Source organism: Mirounga angustirostris, unplaced genomic scaffold (assembly GCF_029215605.1).
Source record: "Mirounga angustirostris isolate CCGP_5_RB_7025 unplaced genomic scaffold, mMirAng1.0.hap1 SCAF_2, whole genome shotgun sequence".
Lineage (NCBI taxonomy): Eukaryota > Metazoa > Chordata > Mammalia > Carnivora > Phocidae > Mirounga > Mirounga angustirostris.
The window spans coordinates 201,207,531-201,230,524 of record NW_026991710.1 but is presented as its reverse complement, the minus strand read 5'-3'; the positions used below and the strand labels follow the sequence as shown (position 1 = coordinate 201,230,524).

Sequence of the window (22,994 nt, the reverse complement as noted above, 5' to 3'; positions counted from 1 at the left end):
TGTTCTAATTTGAACATAAATTGTTTGGGGTGGGGCCTGAGTGGCTCAGTCAGTTAGGCACGGGACTCCTGACCTCGGCTCAGCTCATGATCCCAGGATTGTGAGGTCGAGCCCCGTATGGGGCTTCATGCCAGGTGTGGAGCCTGCTTGGGGTTCTCTCTCTCGCTCGCTCTCCCTCTGCCCCCCACCCCAGCTCATGCTCATGCTCACGCACTCTCTCTTGCTCTAAAAAAATAAAAATTAAAACGTTAAAAAACATTAAAAAATACCTTGTTTAGGTCCCAACGCGGAACTCTTGATACAGACTAACAGGTGTGAACAGAGCAATTAGCCCATTTAAGCAAGACATAATATAGTGGTGAATTTATAGAAAAGAGTGGATGTGGATTTGTACTCAGCCGAGAGAGGAAGAGAAACTCCTGCTGGCCACACCCCGTTTTAGGCACGTTCCACATGCGCACGTCCAGATTTACACAAGTGGTAGGTTTGGGCTTGGTCTCCCACAGAGTCAGAGTTTCGAGACTGACTCCACTACGGAATTCCTCAAGGGACAGAATTTCTTTAGACAAGGATCCACAGGCTGGGTTTTGTGGATCCCTAGGGGCCGTGGTCGACCGTCAGGGGCTATGAATTTCCAGGAAGAATATGCAACTGGTGTGCTGGGTGGTGTGTGTGTGTCTGCATTTCCCGCCCCAGGAAAAAGCTCACACATTCCTTCTGTCCAAATTAGTGACCAGAAAATTATTGGAAGCCACCCTCCTGGTTTGTGTCTGCACTCTGAAACTTTTCACTTCTAAGAAAAAACAGATGAGGGGTTAAAACCAGAGGCTTTGAAATTCAAGATTTTATTTATTTATTTTTATTTGTCAGAGAGAGAGAGAGCGAGCACAAGCAGGGGGAGCGGCAGAGGGAGAAGCAGGCTTCCGGCTGAGCAGGGAGCCTCATGTGGGGCTGGGTCCCAGGATCCCAGGATCATGACAGGCACACGCTTCACCGACTGAGCCCCCCAGGCGTCCCAGAGGCTTTGAAAGTCAAATGGGAGCTTTACCACTTAGGTTTGCTAAACGTCCCGCTTTGGGCGAATTACGTCTTTGAGCCTCATTTCTGTCATCTGTGAAATGGACTTCGTTCCTGCCTCATAAGGGCGAGAGGATTTAATCAAAGTGATGGGTGACGGTCTCCCTCGGCACCGGGCATGCGGTCCGTGTGCAGTAGGCTGCTGCTGTGGCTGAAGGATGCTCTTTCCCTCTGGACCTCCGTGTCCGTCGTGCGGTCCTGCCATCTGTGGTTATTCTGGCGATCCACGATTTTCCCACTTCTGGTCGGATAGGTTCATTCTCCCAACTAGACGTGCTCGCCTGCGGTGGGCGCGGGCTGGGAGCTGCCCACGCGGCTGGGACGGAGCCCGCTGTCCGCGCCGTGCGGGGCGGCTACGTAGCTCTCGCCCATCCCAGCGTGCTGGTGGCGGGCTGAGTCACGGCCCCCCCAGATGGCCACGTCCTCGTCCTCGGCTCCCGTGAATGTGTTTCCATAACGCAGCCAAAGGGACTTAGCAGAGACTAAATTAAGGATCTTGGGATGCGGGGAGGAGCCTGGATCATCGGGGCCCAGGCACCATCGCGAGGGTTCTTGCAGGGGAGAGACAGGCGGGTCAGAGAAGCAGACAGGCCTGGGAGGGGCCGCAGGGGGCCGGCGCTGGCCGTGAAGGCGGAGGAAGGGGCTTCGGCCCGCGGGGATCGCGAGCGAACAGGTTCTCCCCTCCAGTCTCCAGAAGGAACTGGCCCTGCCAACATCTTGACTTCAGCCCAGCGAGGCCCGGGTCGGGTTTCCCACCTGCAGAACCGTAAGAAACGAATTAGGAGTGTCTGGTGCCACCCATTTTCTGGCGATTCGTCATGGCAGCCACGGGGACCCCATACAGTCCTGTAGGTTAGACACACAGGTGTTTATCGCTTGGGACTAGGCCCGACAGAGGCGCGATCCGACGGGCCTCCACACTGGGGTCTCTGAGAAGGCTTCAGTGTTCTGTTTTCACTGTGGGGGCCATAAAAGCCTTCCAGGGTGAAGGGGAGGCAGCACAGGAAAGCAAAGAGTCCAAAGGGTCTTTTACCACGGGGACGAAGGGATGAGGAGGTGGCTTCTTCAGGCACACAGCCCGCAGTTGGCGCCGGGCGACCGCCAGCCCCACGCACCTGCCGTCTGCACGTGTCCCAGCAGCTTCTCCAGCAGCTGCTCTCTGTCCGAAAATCACTCCAGCGCCACCTGACCCAGGAGGGCTCCCCGATGGCCCGGCCTCCGCTTTCTCCCAGCGGGGCCGCGGTCCGGGGTGGACAGCTCCGGGTCTGGGACCTGCTCCCTGGCTTCCTGTTCTGTCCTGTCTGCTTCGCCTGCTCAGAGCAGGCGGCAGGAGGGGCGAGGGTGACCTGGCCTCAGCAGGGGGCTCCTGCAGCCTGGGGGTTTCCAGCGTCCAAGGACTCAGCACAGGTAAGGGCAGACCCCAAACGCAGGCCCCTTGACCCCCGGCCAGAGGCCTTGTGGACATGACACGTTGCTGTTCCCCAGGGCAGCTGTGGTGAGGTTCGGGAGGCATACCCAGCTCTCGCATCCCCTGGCCTGCTCCACAGCCCGAGCTCCACCTGCTGCGTCTTTGCAGGGGACCCCGTATGCTCGCACAGTCCTGCAAGGTGAGGGTGCTAAGTCCCAGGGGGCCCGCACCATCCCTTCGGAACGCACCCTCCTACGATGCTCCCCGTCCCCTCGGAGGCCCGAGGCCCAGGGCCCGAACTTGTGGCCGGGCAGGGAGGAGCAGGGGGCCCCGCGGAGAGGCCTTGCTTGGCGGGGGAGAGGAGACGGATGGAAACAAGGGCACGGTCGAGCCCCGGGATGTTCAGCAGAGTCTCTGTGGGCCTCATTCCCTAAACAGACTCCTCCGAGGTAATCACATGCAGCTGGTTTTGTTTCTTTGTTTTGTTTTGTTTTTTCAGTTTTAAGAGCAAAACAAGACACTTTCAAGGGGAAATAAAAGGCACAAAGAACAAAACAATCAGGCAGAGCTGATTCTGGAGATAGGTGGCATATGTCTTCCTCTCTCTTTCTCTGAGGGGCCTGCTATGCACTGAAGGTCTGGACCCCCAAATTCCGGGGGCCCGGCTGCAGCCCTAACCCCAGCAGGGCGGCACCTGGAGAGGGGTCTTTGGGGGGCAAGCAGGGGCGAATGAGGTCATGAGGGTGGGGCCCGGACTGGGGTGAGTGTTCTTATCAGAGGAGGAGACCCCAGAGCTCAGTCTCGGCCACGTGAGGACACAGCCAAGGACCCCCGTCCCTAGCGCCGACCCGCCGCACCCCGATGACCCTGGACTTCCTAGCCCCCAGACGTGGGAGAAGTGAAGGAAGGAAGCATGGTGGTATTGTTAGGGCAGCCGGGCTGACTAAGGCAGGGCGGGAGGGAAATGCGCAGCTACAGTCCGTTCACCCCGCAGACAAGCTGGGAGCGGGTCCCTGCGCCCGAGCCCCAGCAGGCAGGGGGGGGCAGACCCCCATCCAGCGGCTTTGGGAGCTTGTAGCCACCCAGCAGCAGAGAATGGGCAAAGACGTCGAGGAAAGGAGGTAGAACAGGCCTCCGACGTGAGGCGCAGGTGGGAGCGCTGAGGGGGCCTGGGGTGCGTCCGGGGGAAGGGCTGCTGACACGACAGGTGGGGGGGCCCCAGGTAATGCAGCGGGTCGTGTGATGACATTCTAGCACCAGACCTTTGTCTGAGGGCTTCAGGAGGCTCCGAGCGCCGTCTCGCCGGAAGGGTCCAGAGGGACGTGCGTGCTGATGATTACAGGTGGTTTCCCAGGGGGTCCCCTCCCACGGAGGCTCCAGAGCGGGACCCTACCGGGTGCCCAGGGTGGGGAGACCCAGCAGGAAGCAGAGGCCCCTCAGGAGGAAGCAGGTGGAGCTGGGAAGGGTGGTGGCCAGTCCCAGCCCAGCCCGCCCCTCCCCTGCCCTCTGGCCGCCTGGATCTCTGGCTGCAGAACAAAACAGCTCGGAGAGGGGGGTGGGGCAGCCAGGAGGAGGGGGGCACCCTCCCCACGCGGTCCCCCCACCCCTGCCGCCTGCTTCCCGGGAGGCTGAGAGCAGTAGCCGGGGCGGAGGGAAGCAGCAGCGTCCAGCACCTTTGTCAACGTAAAATCAGGAGCATCCCCATGTCCCAGGAGGCTGAAGTTTCAAATAGGCCATCCCGGTTTGGTTTCCTGGCACCCACTGGCACCCACTGGAATCCCAGCGAGTAGCAGGAAAGAGCCGTCTGGTGGCAGGCTGTCGGATTCTGCGTAGATTTACTGCTCAGACGTTCCTCCCCTGGCCCCAGACTAATTTTTCACAAGTGCATTGCCTGAGTCCACGACAGGACATCGTCTGGCAAGACGGTGGACAGGACAGTTCCACCTGTGGCCACCCTGGGTGCTGTGGTCTTGGGCTTCGCAAGGACGAGCCAACGGCCCGCTCATCCGCAGACGGGGCCTGTGGGTGGCGGGAGGGACAGCCTGGGCCACGGCCGCCTCCCAGACCCCCCGCCGGACACGGAGTGCGGAGGGTGCGAATGCCCGTTTAGCTTCATAGGAAGGAAGTGGCTTCGTATTTTGTATGTCGTTTCTAAATCCTCCTTTCTCTACCAATTCATTTCTACTGGATTTTGGAAAGGCCAGTCCACAATCAGTTACAAATAAGAACAGTAACAACAAAAAACCCTGATTTCTCACGGCAGACAGTTTGAAAGGCACTATTTTTCAAAGAGAAGACACAAAACCTTTGTCTTAGTTTCCCAGGGCTGCCGTGAAGAAGCACCACGTTGGCGGGGGCGGGGGGGGCGGCGCTGAGAAAACAGAGATTGATGCTCCTGCGGTCCCGAGGCCAGGCTGACATCCCTGTGTCACGGGGCACGCTGAGGGCTGGCAGAGGACCTGTGCCCCTGGCGTTTCCAGCATCCCTGGCATCCATCTTTCCGATCTGTGTCTGTCTCCACTTGCTCTTTCTGTGCCCGTCCACACCTGTGACCGAACCTCCTCCTGGAAGGACACTCGTCATGCACTAGGGCCCACCCTAATGGCCTCCTGTTAAGTTGGCTTCCTTCAGAAAGACCCAGATCCAAATAGGGTCACATTCTGAGATACTGAGGGGTTAGGACTCCAGCATATCTCTATGGGGGGGTGGGGGACACAATTTAGCCCATAAGAACCTTTAAGTTGGGGTTTATTGTTTAAAGTGTCCTTTTTTAAAAAAAAGATTTTATTTATTTGACAGAGAGCACGTGTGCGCATATGCGCATAAGCAGGGGGAGTGGGAGAGGGAGAAGCAGGCTTCCCGCGGAGCAGGGAGCCCGATGTAGGGCTCCATCCCAGGACCCTGGGATCATGACCTGAGCTGAAGGCAGACGCTTAACGACTGAGCCACCAGGTGCCCCATATTTATTTATTTTTTAAAGGTTGTATTTATTTATTTGTCAGAGAGAGAGAGAGAGAGAGCGCGCACAAGCAGGGGGAGCGGCAGGCAGAGGCAGAGGGATAAGCAGGCTTCCCGCGGAGCAGGGAGCCCAATGCGGGGCTCGATCCCAGGAGCCTGAGATCATGACCTGAGCCGAAGGCAGACGCTTCACCAACTGAGCCACCCAGGCGCCCTGGATAAAGTGTCCTTATTTAGTTTATACTTTTGAGGATACTAATTAGACCTTTACTAGGTAAAAAGAACTTGAAAAAATAAGACGTTTTTTCCTGTCTGGAAGGTTCCCCCAGGCCCATGGTCTGAAGTAGGAGCGTTGAGCCGAGTGGTTCTGAGGGCAGGACTCGTCCCCACATTGCACGGCCAACACCCACCCATCACTGATCTCAGGCGACTCACGCCGATGCAAGAGGGCAGTTTGAGCTCCAAAAGTGAATCTTTAACTCACAGCACAAAGTATTTCTGGGGTTGGGGTGGAAATCAATGTGGTAGGATGAAGCTATTAAGATGGGCTAGGAAACCAATTTTATTTTTAACACACTGATTCCTGTTAGGTGAAGTATGGTTTTTGTGCTCATCAACCTTGTTGATTTTTACTCTTAAGATTGGATTCGTTCATTCGAGAAGACAGTGCTTCATTGTGAATATGAGGAAGGGCTTTGGGGCTGGACAGGATTAGAATCCCTGCTCCACCTCACATAAAATGAAAGAGTTACAGGGGCGCCTGGGTGGCTCAGTCGTTAAGCGTCTGCCTTCAGCTCAGGTCATGATCCCAGGGTCCTGGGATCGAGCCCCGCATCGGGCTCCCTGCTCAGCGGGAAGCCTGCTTCTCCCTCTCCCACTCCCCCTGCTTGTGTTCCCTCTCTCGCGGTCTCTGTCAAATAAATAAACTCTTTAAAAAAAACAAAACAAAACAGGGTGCCTGGGTGGCTCAGTCGTTAAGCGTCTGCCTTCGGCTCAGGTCATGATCCCAGGGTCCTGGGATCGAGCCCCGCATCGGGCTCCCTGCTCAGCGGGAAGCCTGCTTCTCCCTCTCCCACTCCCCCTGCTTGTGTTCCCTCTCTCGCGGTCTCTGTCAAATAAACTCTTTAAAAAAAACAAAACAAAACAGGGTGCCTGGGTGGCTCAGTCGTTAAGCGTCTGCCTTCGGCTCAGGTCATGATCCCAGGGTCCTGGGATCGAGCCCCGCATCGGGCTCCCTGCTCAGCGGGAAGCCTGCTTCTCCCTCTCCCACTCCCCCTGCTTGTGTTCCCTCTCTCACTGTGTCTCTGTCAAATAAATAAATAAAATCTTAAAAAAAAAAAAAAGAAAGAGTTACATTACACTCTGAGAGTTCACTTTCCTGCACCGTAAAATGGAAACAGTCCCACCTCTGGCAGGTGCGTGTGTATCTACACCAGGTATTTTGCAAAAGTATACATACACTTTTACTTGGAGAGACTACATAGATTTAGGTGAAATCTAACTGTAATTGACTTTAACTGTAATAACTTGCTCTACCATTATGAACACATACCTTGAAAATATTTAAAATTAACTATTAAGTTTTTACATCTTTTCCAAAAGAAGGTCTACTGGTGTTAGCACTAATGCACTTACTGGCCTTCCAGTGGTTGCCATATTTACTCGTGTGACAAGGACTTATTGCCTCCTGGTGGCCTGCAGCCTAGTGAAGGACAGGACAGGCCCCAGCATCCCCAGCAGAGCGTAATGGACAGCACAAGGGAGACATTCGGTACAATAAGGCCCCATCCTCCCGCGGACTGGTCATAACTTGCTCTCTAAGGCTAAAAAGACGGAGCTCTGTTGTCCTATTCAAATCAGGAGCCACGGTACCGTCCTCCACCAGGGACTGTCCGTGATGTAAAATGTTTACAGAGACATCACAAGTACACGGTGAATATGTGCGCACGATTCAAGGCCCATCGGGTTACGCAGGAGCGTGCTCTTCTGAGTGTAAGATTCTCAGGCACTGGCTAATTAGAGACTTGGGAAAATTCAAGGCATGAGGGAAAGAGCTTCACAGTCTTCAAGAAGTAGCTTTCCAAACACTGCACATGGACCCAGAGTCCATCAGAGCCAAAGGGGGCAGTCGAGGTGGGGAAAGGTGAATTTCAGGGAGCACGGTGGAGAAGTTGGCCTCACAGTCCTACAATGTGGGCAGAATTTTTAAATGAAGCAGGGAATATTGTTTCCACACCAGCACACAGATATTCTAATTAATTTTTCATGCCAAGAGACTCAAAGTACTTTGTAGCATTTGGATCAATTCCTGACAGCTACTGGAGTTTAATTGCCTTTTTTTTTTTTTTTTTTTTTGGAAGGCGGGAGTGCATAAGCTCTTAGGGGCCATTAAAAGCTTTGGGGAAATCATCTGCTTTCTGGTATGAGCACTGGTAGGAAAACAGTATCTAGCATCCTAACAGGGCTCAAAACTTGTGACTCATTGACAGCCAGGCACCTCTTCTGCGTCCAAGTATTGCACGTGTATGATGAACACAATCTGGGGAGAACAGAACTGGCGAGGTAGAGTGTAGTTGCTGACAATCACCCAGACGGGCAGGGACAGACTCAGAAGTGAGGAGGAGAGTTGGCCTCCCCCTGGAGTTAAGACTCATTGCACTGAGTGCATTGCATGCATCACCTTGGGTTAGCCCCCGTGGGAGGGGACAGTCATATCCCGATTTACAGAAGAGGAGAGCGGAGCACAGAGAGACCGAGTGTCTTGTTCAAAATTTTCAAGACTTCAGATGGTGAGATGGGTGTTTGAGATCCCACTTGCTGAATTCCAAAGCTGTGCTCTCTCCGTTCTCCATGCAGCTTCCAAATGGGGTTCAGAGTCCCCCAAGCCTGAAGCCCAGGCTGCTAGACCCCAGCATTGAGAAGGTTGCAGACTGTCTTACCCAGGACAGTTCTGAGTTTCATTTACGTTTCCCACAGCTCTGCACAGTGATATATTTGTACACTTCTTCAAAGTTGCCATGCATGTGTTGGCTTTCTGAGCAGTGGAAAATTTAAAATAGTAAAGTTATTATTCTTGAAGTACTCTTGAAATAGATATTATTTCATGTTTAAGATAAGTCCTTCTTCTTCTTGATGTTATTATATCCCATGTTCGATTTCAGGAACTCTGGAGATCCCTGTAGGTTGAATGAACTAATTAAATGCATGGATCGTTCCTCTGCAATTTCCATTGACCATACTGGGGCCGTAGTACATTTTTTAAAATAAAACATGTAAAGTCTGAAAATGGATGGGGTTCCCCACACACCTTATCTGCCAGATGGTGTAGGGGATGGATGAATATTTTAAGTTAACTCATTTATTTTTTCTTTCATTCAATAAACATTTACTGAGAACTGAGTATAAGGCAAGCATTGTAAAGTGGAAAGAAAAGCTAAAAATGACCTATGACGTGACCTCTGGAAGTTTGCAGAATGGCAGAGAAGATAGGCCAATACCTCACTGGCAACAGCAACAATGGCTGGGGAAAGCCTAGTGGCCACTGGACACTAATCCACAGAAGTGGGTGGGGAAGCCAGATGGAGCTCTCAGTCTGTGCGTCAGCCCCAAGCGCCTCTGGAAAAGTATGCAAGCAAGGCCTGCAGGCATTGCTGGGGAAATAACTTTAAACTCTACTCCAGGTGTCTTTAAGTCAATGGTGTAGGGTGAACTGGGGACACGGTGTCCACGTGAAGGTAAACAGACATCCACTGAAAAGATCCCAGTAGACTTTGGAATATTTTTGGAGTGAAAAGAACAAAATACAAATGGAACATGATGGGAATGATCTCAGCCCCCAGAAGATGTTTCTGCTAGAGTTGACTGATAATGTAAGAATATATATCCCAACAGGTTGCTTGGTTTCTGCTTCCTTTGATCCAAATCCTGACATAAAGTACTGTACTTGGCCGCTGAATGAAAATGTTTTCTCAGGATGTTCTCAGAGTTTTAGGTCTGGTACTGAAACCCAAAAGCCTCCTAGCATAGTAAACTGGCAAAGACTGTCAGAAGCAAAATCTGAAATAGAGTCTGAGGCTCTCTGTGCCTATGGAAATCTAATCAACCTCATTTTGCACAAAACCTTTAAAAATAGCATTTACCATCGAGGTCCAGTCTTAATTAGGACTGACCCGGCAGGAGGCAGCTGTCTGTAGGGATGAAGAGCTGCTGAAGTCCGAGGAATTGTCTTCCTCGAGCACTCGCAGGTCTTCGGGGACCGTGCTGTTCCCCTTACCCGTGAGGTCCGCAGGGCCCCTCGCGGCTCCGCGCCAGGCCCGAGCTGCAGGGAGCTGGGGACGCTCAAGGCCACACTGCCGGACAGAACAGGTTTCCACGTTTCCTGCAGCGTGATGAACGTCTTCTTTTTTACTCCGGAGTCTATCAGGAGGCAGGCAAGAGGTTTTCAACCACTAAACGTGTCAACAGTGCATCGTCTCTCATTTCACACGAAAATGCAGATCAGCTCGACATTCTGTTTATTATGTCGCGGTCTTGCAAAGGATGGCGGGGGAGGGGAAGTCGGACACAAAAGAGCGCGCGGGCGGGAACCTGCTCTTCGCTGCCTGTGGGGGTGCTTGGGGGGTTCGAACAACGTCCGCGAGGTGCGGCCAGGTCCGGCGGCAGTCGGCGCCCGTCCGCGCGGGGCCGCCGTGGGTACGGGCCGCGCCGCCCCCCGCCTCCAGCCCCCCATCTGCACAACGCGCGGGGTTCCGCCAAGGGTTGAGCGAGCGCGGGCGGGTGCGCGCGCCAAGGAGGGCCCCGCGGAGCCGCGGCCCCCTCCCCGGAGCCGGCGCGGGCTCGCGCCCCAGCCGGAGGCCGCGCGCCCGTGTGCACGCGCGCCCGGCGGAGGCCGTGGCCGCTCCCGCCCCGCGGCTCGAAGGCTCGGCGGCTCCGAGGAGCGGCGCGGCCTCCACGGGCGAGGGTGAGTGCCGGGGCCCCGCCGCCCGCTCCGCGGCGGGCTGGGGAGCGCGCTTCCCCGGGGGGCGAGGGCGCCGGGGGCACCCGCCGGCCCGCGCCCGGCCGCGCGGGAAGCGGCCAGGGGGACCCTGGGCGCCCGCGGGCGCGCGGGAAGGGGCGGAGGACTCCTGGGGGCTCGCGGGCGCGCCGGAAGGAGCGGAGGACCCTCCCGGGCGCGCCGGAAGGGCCGGGAGACCCCCGGCGCTCGACTGCGCGTGGGAGGGTGCTTGGGAACCCGCCGGGCGCTCGCACAGGTGCGCGGGATGAGGCTCGCGCGCATGCGCGCCGGGGACCACCGACGGGGGCTCGCGTCCGGGCTCGGGTGGGCGCCGGGGTGCAGGGCGAGTCGCAGAGCGGCGAGGTAGGGGTGGGCCCCGGGGACGGAAGGCAGTGGCCAGACGGCCCCGGAGGCACAGGACCGGGGAAGCAGGGTGGGAAGGGGTGGCCGCCGAGGTGGGGAGGGGGCCGGGGTGGCCTTGCTCCGGGTGGAGGTGTGCACAGAGGGGTGGGCGGACCCCCGTCTCATCCCCGGGGGCGTGCGCGAGGAGGTGGGCGCCCGATCCGCCGGGCGTGCCGCTGGGGGGAGGGGAGGCGGGCGGGCACCACGAGCCCCGCGCGGTCCCCGCAGTGACCGCCGCCGGGGAGACGGTCGCTCGGGGCCGGGGGCCGGGGTGGGGAGGGGCGCCGGGCGCCGTGGCCACGTTTGCGCTTCGCTAGGGGTTGGCCCGGGCCTGCGCGCTGCGCCGCCGAAGCGCCCGGTTCGGGGGGCTCAGGGAGCGGGGGAGAGGTCCCTGCCGGGCCGGGACCCGGGACCCGGGGAAGCGGAGGGACGTGCTCCCCGTGCGCGGCGCCTCGCGTTTCTCCTCCTCCGGCCGCTCTGCGCCCCGCGGCCGCACTTCGGGACCCCGAGCCCCCGGGGGTCGCAGGCCTCCGCCGCTGCGCGCAGCCTTTGGCCCAGGACTGAGCCGGGCCGCCCGGTGCGGGCGGGGGTGCGAACGTGCCCGACATCACGGTGGGGCGCGGGATGACGGCTCGCCCGGAGCACGTCTGGAGGGGGGTGCAAGTGCCAGCCACGCTTCCCCGGCCGCGCCCCCACGTGCTGGGGACCCCTGCCTCCTGCGCGGGACTGCGCAGGTCTGGGGGAGGGTCCCTAGCCAGGCGCGGGGGCTCCCGTAACAGTAAACCGGGAAGGTTTTAAATCATTCCAGCGCCTCCTCTTAATTTCCTACAAGGCCGTATTCTCAAGCGTCACCCCCCATATTTATTGTAAGGGAAAAGGAAAAGAGCAAGCCGATTGGACAAGGCGGGGCATTTCTGTGCAAACCACTAAAGGCACGTGACCGGCAGGTCTTCAATGCGTGTTCATCCCGCGGAGCATTGAGGGAATGAGGAGTTCGCCCGGTTCCCAGCCTGTTCCCTGGCCACTTCCTCCATCTCATTAAGTAGCAGTTACTCAGATTCTAATTAGGAACTTCTGATGGATGCCAGCGTTGCCCTTGAGCCTTTTATCCTGAGCTAATGGCGTCCTATTATTAGAATACCCCTCTCCACACCCCAGAACCCCCAGAAGACAGCTTTCCCCTGCCATCAGATTTCTGCCAGGGATGGCCATTGTCTGCAAATTTATGGTAATTGGCATTCCAACTCTCTCTTCTGGGGATAACTAAGCAAAAATTTTAATGAGATAAAAAGTCTTTTGAGCTTTTACTGTCAACTGCTCAGACATTGCTGATAATATGATTAGGACACAATGAAAATAGAACATTTTGCCTGTGTTTAAGGCAGTCTTGGTTTGGGGAGGGGGGGAGAAAAAAAGTTAAATGTTGTGGAACTTAGCCTGAGACTAAACGCAGGCAGGGCAACTGTGTATTTGGTCATCTTGCCTTTCTGATAATCTGGGCATTCATTCATACCTTGACCCTCAGAGCACTTTGCCTGTTAGTGGGAGGACCGGAGGATCTGGCACTGTGGTGATCATCTTTCCAGACAGTCCCCCTCGCTTCTGACTTCACTTCCATAGGTCCCGATACAAGCAGCAGCTTGGCAGTGGGAAGGCAAAGGTCTCTTTTTAGCTTAAAATGTACCTTTAGAGTCTTTGTTCCTGTACCGAGAAACAGAGGCTCTTCAAGCTCTGAACGCCTCCATCTGGAATCATATTTCTGTTGTTTTCTAAATGCCAGCAGCATAAATTGCTCAGTAGTAATAGCTTTGCAGGGAATCTGGAATCACTTAGGCGGCTGTAATGACCCTCAGCCTCCCCACATCTGAGCCGTGTGACCCAAGAGCGTGGCTGCTTCAGTGGGTTTCAGAGGTGCCTTGTGGCGCAGTCTGCTTGCAGATCAGAAAGCCGTCCTGCCATTTTGCACATCTTCCCCTGGTGACTCAGGGTAATATCTGCTCTTCTGTGGAGTTCAAGGGATTACCATTTCCACTGTGGCCCTGATTGGGGTTTTACTCTTGCAATTATTGTAATTATGCTGAAATTATAGTGTTGGTACCCAGAGCATATTTGCAAAATAGTTCAAACAGAGCAGCAATAACTTGGAATAAAATGAAAACTTCTAGGAGTTTATCTTTTGCCAAGAACCTGGCTCCTGCTAGAAAGGATATTAAAATAAACAGTGCCTTGGAAATTGAAGCCATTCCATGTCTTGTGCAATATTTGACCAATTAAAAATTAATTTCATTCTTTTGCAAATATTTATTGAATGCTTCTGTGGGTCAGGCACAATTCTAGGTGCTGGCAATACAATGGCAAGTGAAGTAGACTCAGTTCCCCACCTCTTGCAGCAGAGACTCTATAAGGTGAAAGGTGGTAAACATGTAACCATGTGAATTCATGTGTAGGAACAAACCCAGCCAAGTGCTCTGAAGGAAAGGAATGAACTATGAAAGCATAGATCGCAAGGTTGAGAAGTGGCCAAGGAGGATGGTATTGGGGAAGTTCCAGGGGAAGTCGTGTGCAAAGGCCCTGTGGTGAGGAATAGGGCACAAAGAAAAACTGAAGGAAGGCCAGGGAGCAGCACCTAGAGCAGAGAGTCATAATTTGTAACTTAATATAATGTTACTCCTAAGTTAATTGTGTTATTCCCTTTAGGTAAACCGATGGGGCTTTATACTTTAGGGTTTGATGGAGTAGGGCATGGATTAATTTTACAGAACTGAGATCCACTGAGTCATAAAGGGAAATCATTAAATAAGATGATGTAGACAAAGTGTTTCCTAAGCTGATCACCACGGTGCCAATGTTAATGCTATTCTTACTGTCGTATGATAAAGTCTGAGATTGTGGGGTCCTTTGCGTGTATGCATGCTGCCCCTGCTACCGTTGAGCCACCATCGTCTGTTGCTTTCACTGTGGGGGTCGAACCTGGTTGGGGCACTGGACATCACTCTTGTCCCCTCTGGTCAGTTTCTCAGACGGTGGTCAGAGTGGTCCTTTACAAACACAAAGCTGCCGACGTTGGGCAGTTAATCGCTTCCTCTTGGCGAAGCTGCAGCCCACAGTTTTCCATATGGCTTGCAAGACCCTTGCTGTAGTTAGGTGTGGTTGTCCTCAGACTCCCCCACAAATGTAGGGCTGCCATGTGTGAAACCCTAACCCCCCGTGCGATAGTATTTGGGGGTGGGGCCGGTGGGAGGTGATTTGGTCATGAGGATGGAGCCCTCCTGAATGGGGTTAGTGCCCTTAAGAGACAGGAGCGAGCTTGCCCTCTTTCTACCCTCAGCCATGTGAGGACACCGAGAGAAGTCGGCCACCTGGGAGGACCCTCGCCCAACCATGCTGGCCCCTGATCTTGGACTGCCCAGCCTCCAGAGTAGTGAGAAGTATCTGTTGTTTATGAGCCACCTAGGCCATGGTATTTTTGTGATAGCAACTCGAGCGGACTAAGATACTGCCTTCAGACACATTTATTCTGCGTACAGGTCTGCAGTCTGAGTAGGGCTCCGTGGGGACAGCTCACCTCTGTGCCACTCAGCGAGAGGGGGGGCTGGTCTGAAGGCTAAGAGCTGGAACCACCCCAAGGCTCTTGACCTCTGGTGTCTGGGGTCCAGGCTGGCCTGATGCCAACAGGTGGGGATTGGAGCCTCTGGGGCCCCTGGAGCATCTCTGTCTGTCTCTCTGTGTCCGCTCCAGGGGCCCTCCCCCACACGGCAGCTTCCGTGCCACGGGACCTCTTGCATGCTGGGGCATGGTTCCTAAGGACTGTGTCCTGAGCAGATAGAGCGGGGTGTGAGCTGCACCACCTTTCCTAAACTAGGCTTAGAAGTCACATTGCATCACCTCACGTGGTTCCCGGCCTGTCTGGATTCACAGGGAGGGAACATGGCCCTCACCTTCTCACATTGTAAGAGGGTAATGCTGGATGGGATGCATCCATGGGGTCATCTTGGGAAAATACCATCTGCCACAGCGCGCCCTCTGGCCACTAAATTCATATTCCTCCCACGTGCAATGACCCGACTCCTGCATCCAGTCCCCAGATCTCATCCTATTGTGGCATTGGGCTCAGGCTCCAGGATCTTGTCATTGAAATCAGGTCCAGGTATGAACGAGTGCTCTTGGGCACTAGTCCTTGAGTACAACTCCTTGAGCACATTCTTCTTCATATGAAGACCCACACACCAAAGAGAAGAGCTATCGGCCTCAGACATCCAGCAACAGTGATGGGCAGGGATAGGACAAATGCCGTAGACCCTTGTGTTGGAACCAGCAGGATGCCCATATTTGGACACGGAGAGGTTCATTTATGGTAAGGTGTTGGCTCCTGTGATCGTGGGGCTGGCCAGTGTGCAGTCCGCAGGGCAGGCTCCTGGCGGGAACCCTTTCAGGGAAGGGCTGGTGTGGCCGCTGGAGTCCGAAGGCCATCCGGAGGCAGGATCCTCTCTTCCTGGGGCACCCCAGCCTTTCCCCCTGAGCCTTCCACCGACTGGATGAGGCCCCCTGGCATTGGAGGGGGATCTGCCTTAGTCGAGTCTACCGATGTAAGTATGAGTCCCCTCTAACTAGTACGTTCACAGCAGCGTAGCCTGGTGCTCGAGGCAGTATGTGGCCCCGGGGCCCAGCCACGAAGACACATAAAATGAACCATCGCACCCTCCTGGGGAGGCACCCAGTGGCCTGGCCCATGGCAACCCGCGCTGCAGCCGGCCCGAGCTCGTGGTTCCTGGAAAGGCCTCCAGTCTCATTCCTGGGCAGGATTTTCCATTGCTCTTGGCTCTGCCTTCTGGATTCCTGGCTCTCCCTCCAAGCTTTCCTTTCTTTTTCATAAGAAGTGGCTGGTGTCTGCAGCTGATGGTTTTCTCAGCCCGTTTCCTGTTTCCATCTGGTGCTGTCTCCGTCCCACACAGTGGCTCCTCCTGTGAGATGAGCTCACAGGCCTGGTGGGTTTTCTGTGGATCCGTTGGGCTCGTGCTGTCTGACAAAAGCAACACACACAGAGGTCATGGACATGGGCCTTTCCTTTCTCCACCTTGGACTCCTGCAGGACTGCCTGAAAAGTCCTGAAGATTCCTAAAAGGTGCAGTTGACAGTGTCTGGGAGGCCTGCCCTCGAGCGCCTTAGCGGCCTCGTGTGTGGCTGAGGCACTCCCCGATATTTAGGAGGCCCAGTTTGTGCCCCCCGCATGTGATCCTTACCCTAGAGCTGCTTCTTCATTTGACACTCCTGGAGAGCCTGGGAGAAGAGCCAGTTTTATTTTTGATCCCAACCCCCAGCAAGGCCCGGTTCCTTTATGTTTTTCCCAAATCTCCCTTGAGAACAGAGCGCTTCTTGCTCATCCTTGTCCCCTCTCATCATATCAAAGCCACCAAGAACAAACTCAGCAGCAGCACCAAGACCTTGCCTGGAAGCCGCCCCAAGGCCGTCCGGCTCAGGGAGGCCAGCACACCGCTAGCTTCTGGGCCGCCCCGGAATGGGGTCCCCGAGCACGGGCCTCGCCCCCCAAGCATCGCCGACATCACATAGCTTGAGAGCTGCCGGGTGTCGGCTCCTGGCTCCTGGCGGCTCTTCTGACTGAGCCCGCCGCCCAGCCCAGCGACCCTGCTCTGTCGCAGGTTTGCGCCACGGCCGCCCCACGTGGGGTGCCTACCCAGTCATTGCAGCATGTTCATGCCGCTCACCGATCTGCCGTCTGGGCAGCGTTTTGCAGGGACAGTTCGCTGTGCCTCACTCAGCTGAGGGAGGTGCAGATGAGCTCTCGGAAGGGCACACCCCCTTCCAGATGCCCAGCTGGGGCACCCTGATAGGGGGCGTGGCCCGTTGTCTTCATGGCCTCTCGTGCCAGGCACCCCGGCATCACTCTGCGTCTTCCACGGTGCGGCAGGAATCCCAGGTGCGAGTCCTCCTCCTGGAGGAGCTGCATGGCCATCCCGGCTTGGCTCCCTTCCCCATGGCCTCTGCGGGTCAGGAGGACCGATGCTGGGGGAGTCTGCCTCACTTGGTGGGGACGGCGTGGGATGGGCTGCAGCGATGGCGACGGGGCCCCCTCGGGAGTGACCACGTGCCCCAGCTACCACCTGGCAATCTGCAGCTCCGGTCCCTCGCTGTCCGCCGGCCGGCAGCGCCCTCGTTGCGGGGACCGCGGCCTGAGCTGCTCCCGTCTTCCGCTCAAGTCCTGCTCCGCCTCTTTGCCCCCACGTACACCTGACTTCCTCCGGGGAGGGTCCCTGGAAGTGCCAGGGCAGGCCTGTCCCTCTGCAGCCTGTCCCCTGTCTGTGATCATTCACTCGGTCACTGGTGATGGGGGTCGGGGGTGTCTGTCACTGCCCTCCCAGGACCAGGAGCCCCACGAAGCCAGCTCTGCACCAGCCTCCTGTGGGTCGCACTCGGTGGGCTTGCGGGGCTGATGTAGGGTAGGCGTCCCTGCTGGAACGGAAGCCCGTGCGCCAGGATTCCTCGTGTCCTGTTCCCTGTGGTCTGTGTGGCCTACACGTGGGCCTGGCATTTGGTAGGCTTGTATTATTATATGTTTGTGGGATGAATGCGTGACTTAATGAGTGGAAGGCCGACCCTGATAAAGAGCACTGGGCAGCTCAGGTGTAGAGTCCGCGTCTGCCAGGAAGATGGTGCTGGTGTCCTTGGTGGGGGGAGGTTTCGTGGTGCAGAGGGGAGCTCGTCTCTCCCAGTCCCGGGGCAGGATGGCCAGTGTGGAGTATGACTGGGGCCTCAGCTCACGTCACATGTTTTATGGGTTCATTGCAGCACTTGGCACGGGCCGCTCACCTGTGCACCTCCTGCTCTTCCAGGGGCAGATGAGAATCATTCTGACTGAATATGGAAATAGGACTAAATAGTCGTGGCCCTGTGTGTTATCGCTCTAAAGAAGTCAGGATGGAAAGAGCAATTATCTTCATTTCCTTCATGCAGACAGACATCACCAGGGTTCATTTTAACGCAAACACTCGTATTATTTACTCTATTGTTGAGACCTTCTGGAAAGATTGCATATTTTGAGGAGAAATATTGAGATAGGACAGAGAGATCCAGTTTAGGTACTGAAGGCTGTGAACCACCAACAGGAGCTTTGAAGGAACTCCAGGCACCTGTCGCCTCTGGATCAGCAGGGTGTCCCCGTGTGGGGCCCCAAGGCCTTCTTAGGGACACTGCAGTCCAGAGTCTCATGCTGCTTGGACGTGGCCGTGGCTGTGGGTTCGTGGTGGCCTTGGGGTCTGCTCACATGGGAGTGTGAGCTGAGAGGCACTCGTCCCTGCCCTTGGAGCCCCCGACACACGCAGGTGGTGATCGGCAGCAAGCGGGACGAGGCACAAAGGTGCAGCAACGTCTTTTCTCACTGTTCTGATTGTTGCCTGTTCGCAGAGGCACTGGCCCCAGCAGGTGAGTCGCTGGGAGCTTTTGGGGAGACACCACCAGTCTGCTGACCACATCCGCTGGTCGCCTGGGCAGTCTTCTGTGTGTCGTGGGATTTGTAGGAATCTTTCCAAATAGTTGGATCTTAGACCCCATTTGTTTCACGTCCTGGACTTGAGATAGCACCGCACAGTAAGAAGGGCGCAGCAGGATCCTGGTTCCGGTCCAGCACCATGCTCCTAGCTATGTGGCCCCGAGCAGTCGCTGGACCCCTCTGGGCTCAGTTTCTCCTGTTTCTGTGAAAGGCAGGGAGCTGGTGCTCTCGGGGGTCCCCGACGTCCTGAGTTTGGGGACAGGTTCTGGGACTGGACATTCAGAGGTTTAGCAGGCTTTTTATGTCAGCATGTTTTCTCTGCAAACCTACAGCCTAAATCAGGCCTAAGATTTAGCAAAATCTGACTTTTAAAAGGGATACGTCACCTTCAGGACTCTGTGCCTGAGAGCCCGACCATTAGCGTGTGCTCGGTTTCGCTGACTCCTTCCCTGAGCATCCTTCCTCTCGGGGGCCTGACTGGACCTGGCGTTGTTTTGGTTCATACACAGACACACATGCACGCACACGTATGCACCCCGTAAGTACATACACATGGGCATGAATGCGTACATGCATATACACGGAGGGCTGTGTGTGTGAGTTCTCTGATTCTAAAAGTGGTACATGGTGAGGAGAGACAGTTTGAAGACACCAAAAATTATGAAAAAAGAAGTCACACATCATTTCACCATCAACAAGCCTTTTAGACATTTTGGCATTTTTCTCAATGTCTTTCTCCCTGTGTTTTTCCCCTATGTGTTCTCTCTCTCAATCTCTCTCTTTAAATGGTATGATCTACCTTGTGATCTCGGTCTTTAAATTCAGCATTGTGACGGAGGCCTTTTTCCAAATGCTTGGAAACTTTGAGAACATAGTGTTTAATGATGGCATAGGGATATAATGTCATTTATTGACAAAATTCCTTGTTTATTATTCAGTGCTTTGCAAATGAGAATGCTCTGCAAAGTCCTTGTCCTGAAATTTTCCAGAGATTTGAGTTTCTGTCCGAGGCACCGAGCACCGAGGCCGTGCTAGACGAGGGCTTGACGAGGCGCTCGGGTTGTCTAAGCGGCAGGTCATCCGTGGGAACAGAGTGCAGTGTGCAGGTGCTCACAGCCTGACCCCGCATCTGCGAGGTCGCACGCAGGACCTTGACTTAAGGTGGACCGGGCATTGCACTCCCCTGCTCTGGAAGCTATCCAAAGTATGTCCTAGTGTCGACGGAAACTTCCAAAAAAGTCCAGAGCCCTTTTCAGGAGCTCCTGTTGCTGTGGGCTGGGCCGTGAGGGGCAGGGCTGCGTGCAGGGACCCCCAAAGAGAAGGGGTGGTTGCAGAAAGCAGGATCTGCTCCAGGACAGGAGGCTGCGGGGCCCCGGCTCCTTGGTGGGGATATGCTGTTGGCTCGTCACAGCAAAGGTCACAGTGGGCCTGGCCTGGCAGATGCTCATCACCACCTGGTTTTACTGCCTCAAAACCACCTTTTCCACTCAGCAACCTTCCACATCTTCATGGAATTCCAAACACTGGACAGACGGCGGGGGCCGCCGCCCGGTGCCTCACGGGCTCACACGGAAGCCGCAGACCCCCCAGAGTAACTTAGATGGCTCACTGTATTTGGCATTTGCAAAGTGGGACTTTTTTTTTTTTTTTCCTTTTCTCCAAAATCATCCTCTTTGTGACACTGAAGTTTCCTCTCTCGCCCTGAACTCACCCTCACATTGGCTTCAAACTCGTTGGGAAAAAATGCAGCACAAATCAAGATGTGGCTGACTTTCATCGATACACCATATTCCTTCTGGTGTTCCGGGTTAGCCAAGGCAGCGAATAATCACACGTAGGCTCCTCGGTCAGTCTCAAGAGGGAACTACGAACATTTAGTTTCTGCATCCGCCCTCGCAGCGGGCGGTATCTGGACCATCCTGACGTGAGGTGGTCTTACTGTGCAGACGGCTGAACTCGGACGTGTCAGACCACCGTTCTTCGTTTCTCCTTCAAAAATAGTGGCTAAGATATCGCCGCGAGGTCAGTTAGCATTTCAGCTGCCCTCCCCTCTGTGCAGGCCCCTCTTTGAACGGGAAACACACTGTTGTGAGAGGACTTGGGATCCAGGGCACTATCTTGCTCCGTGATCTCTCTGCCGGGCGCTGTGCCTGGACCCTGAGCAGAAAGCACGGTTCTGCGTGGCTGTCTGGGACACCTCGAGCATTGTCCCTGGACCTCACGGAGTCCACGCTCATTGTAGCAGCACCGCGCCCACGGAGGACACACGAGTGAGATCACATGCTCTGTGTGAGGCTTGTGCGGATGTGTGGACAGCGCAGGGCCCGCGGGACAGGAAAGACGGGACTCTCTGCCTTTCGTCCCACCCAAACCAGAGCAGAACAGAAGTTGGAGAGAAGGCTCTCCATTCTATTTTCAGTTTGTGCCCACAACAGTATATGAGCAAGGGACATTAGCAGAAAAGGCACTAGGTTGGGACTTCCACAGTTTTTTTTAATTTTTTTTTAAGATTTTATTTATTTGAGCGAGATCTAGAGCGTGTATGCGGGGGCAGAGGGAGAGGGAGAAGCCAACTCCGTGCTGAGCAGGGAGCCCGATGCGGGGCCCGATCCCGGGACCCTGAGCCTGAGCTGAAGGCAGACGTTTAACTGAGTGGGCCGCACGGGGCACCCCAGGCCTTACCTAGGTTTTAATTAAACTCTGTAGGTAAATGGTGTGTGATCTTGGACAGGGCTCTTTTTTATAAAACCAAGAGCTTAAAACTTTAAAGGTGACAACATGTGAGTTTTTATTTAATTTTGCCATATTTCCATTCCACTGGAACTTGAAGCTGAACTGAATAAGTTACCTAACTGACGACTCCAGCACTAGGAATAGGTACCTTAAGGGGATTCCTACCCTGAAGATGAACTCTACTTATGTTTAAGGTTGTGTGGCTTCCTTCCATTTTCAGGACTAAGCCAGATTCATTAACTGATAAATACTGGTAGCCATTTAAACATACAGAATTACATCTCAAATAATCAATTATGAAATATTTCAAACATAATAATGTAATAAAAAGAAGTACATACATTATTCTTTTGCCCTTTATGCTTTACATTTAGGAAAAAAAAAAAAAAACAAATATTACCGAGTAGGTCCCATTCCTTCCTTCCTTCTTGGGATCCCTGCCTATCCTCTTCACATTCCCAAAACATACAGTATTTTTTTTTCGTGTGTAAAATGTAGGTAAATGGTATCACGCAGTTTCTTTCTACAAACCGCCAACCCTCAAAAATTCAAAATTGTGTTTTTGAAATGTATTCACAGCGATACATGTAAATCCAGTTCATTTTTAACGTGTACCGTAATTTTGGCAGATCCAAAATCAGTCTAAAAGCAACTTAGTGAATTCTTTTTGTGCAAAAGGACACAAAGCAATCTTTCTCAAGCACAGGACTGATCACTGTACGTCCAGGTCACCTTCCCTTCACTTCCCCACCAACCATCAAGGGATGTCCATTGTAATGGAGACGTTGAGGCTCCCTGGGTGTGGTGGATCTGCTGACCCCGGAGAGCTCCCCAGTGCATCCAGCCTCCTCCTGTTTCTAGAACTAGTCAACTGGATTTCCCCCTCGCTAGCCTCTCTTACTCTACCTGCCTCACTGCGTCTCCTCTCGGGGTTCAGCATGCATTCCCTATTCTCAGAGGAGTCTTTCCTGATCCCAGAGTAGAAATCCGGTCCAGCCATCATTCTCTCTCAGAATTGTGTGTGTTTCCTTCATGACATAAGTTTGTCATTCCCTTGGAATTCATAGAACAGCTTCAGGCTTGCCTTCCTCACTGGACCATGAACTCGGTGGGGGCTGGGACCACATCGGCTGGGTTCCTAGATGCATTCTGGTACCTCGTACACTTCCTGCTACATTGTAGGTGTTCAGTATATATCTGTCAATAAATGGGCAAATGAATGAAGATTGTTAATTATTTATCAATGTTGAGGTATCCATGGGGATTTAACAGATTGAACGATTGAGGAGAAACTGGGATTTATTTGTCTCAGGTAATCTCTCATTTCTGACTCCAGCTTTCCATCATTGGTGAGACACTCAGATTTATTTCAGTGGATGCACAGAACAGATTTACTTTGGAAGAGTCAGGCTTACCCACATCCTGCTCAGATTTGCATCTTATAGCTACAAAGTGCAGCATGGTTTTGCAATTCACGTGCCTCTTTCCAGACGCTCAGTGATTCTATCTGTAACCTTAGTGTTCACACGGTATGTTTGGCTAAATCTGTAATTCTTGAATCTGGACCCACAAGGACAGACAAATGCTTCTATTTCAACATATCCTGAGTTTGCGCTCCGAAGGCACTTCCGGAAACCTAGGAGACGGTCTTTGGAAGGAATGTGCAGACCCGTTCGTTCATCTCTGCAGGCCTGTGACTCGGGGGCACACAGGACCGTGGGGCAGCTTGCAGTCAGCAGCCATCTGATCTTGCTGCAGGTGGCGTGTCAAGACCCAGTGCTCCCTTGAGCCACCTGCAGTAGCTCGTCCCATCCCCCTCTCGTTCCCAGTGTGGGCATTCTGTCACCAACAAAGGAGCGTCTCGTGCATCCTGGAGCTCTAACATGGTGTGTATCTCAGAACTCTTGAATTTTAAAAAA

The 22,994-nt window shown here is 54.4% G+C and overlaps 1 protein-coding gene across 1 annotated transcript in view; it reads left to right on the top strand.

Annotated features, from left to right (window-relative positions):
• The window catches only part of KBTBD11 (kelch repeat and BTB domain containing 11), a 38,021-nt gene that overhangs the window by 953 nt on the left and 14,074 nt on the right, over positions 1 to 22,994 (top strand). The window lies entirely within an intron of this gene.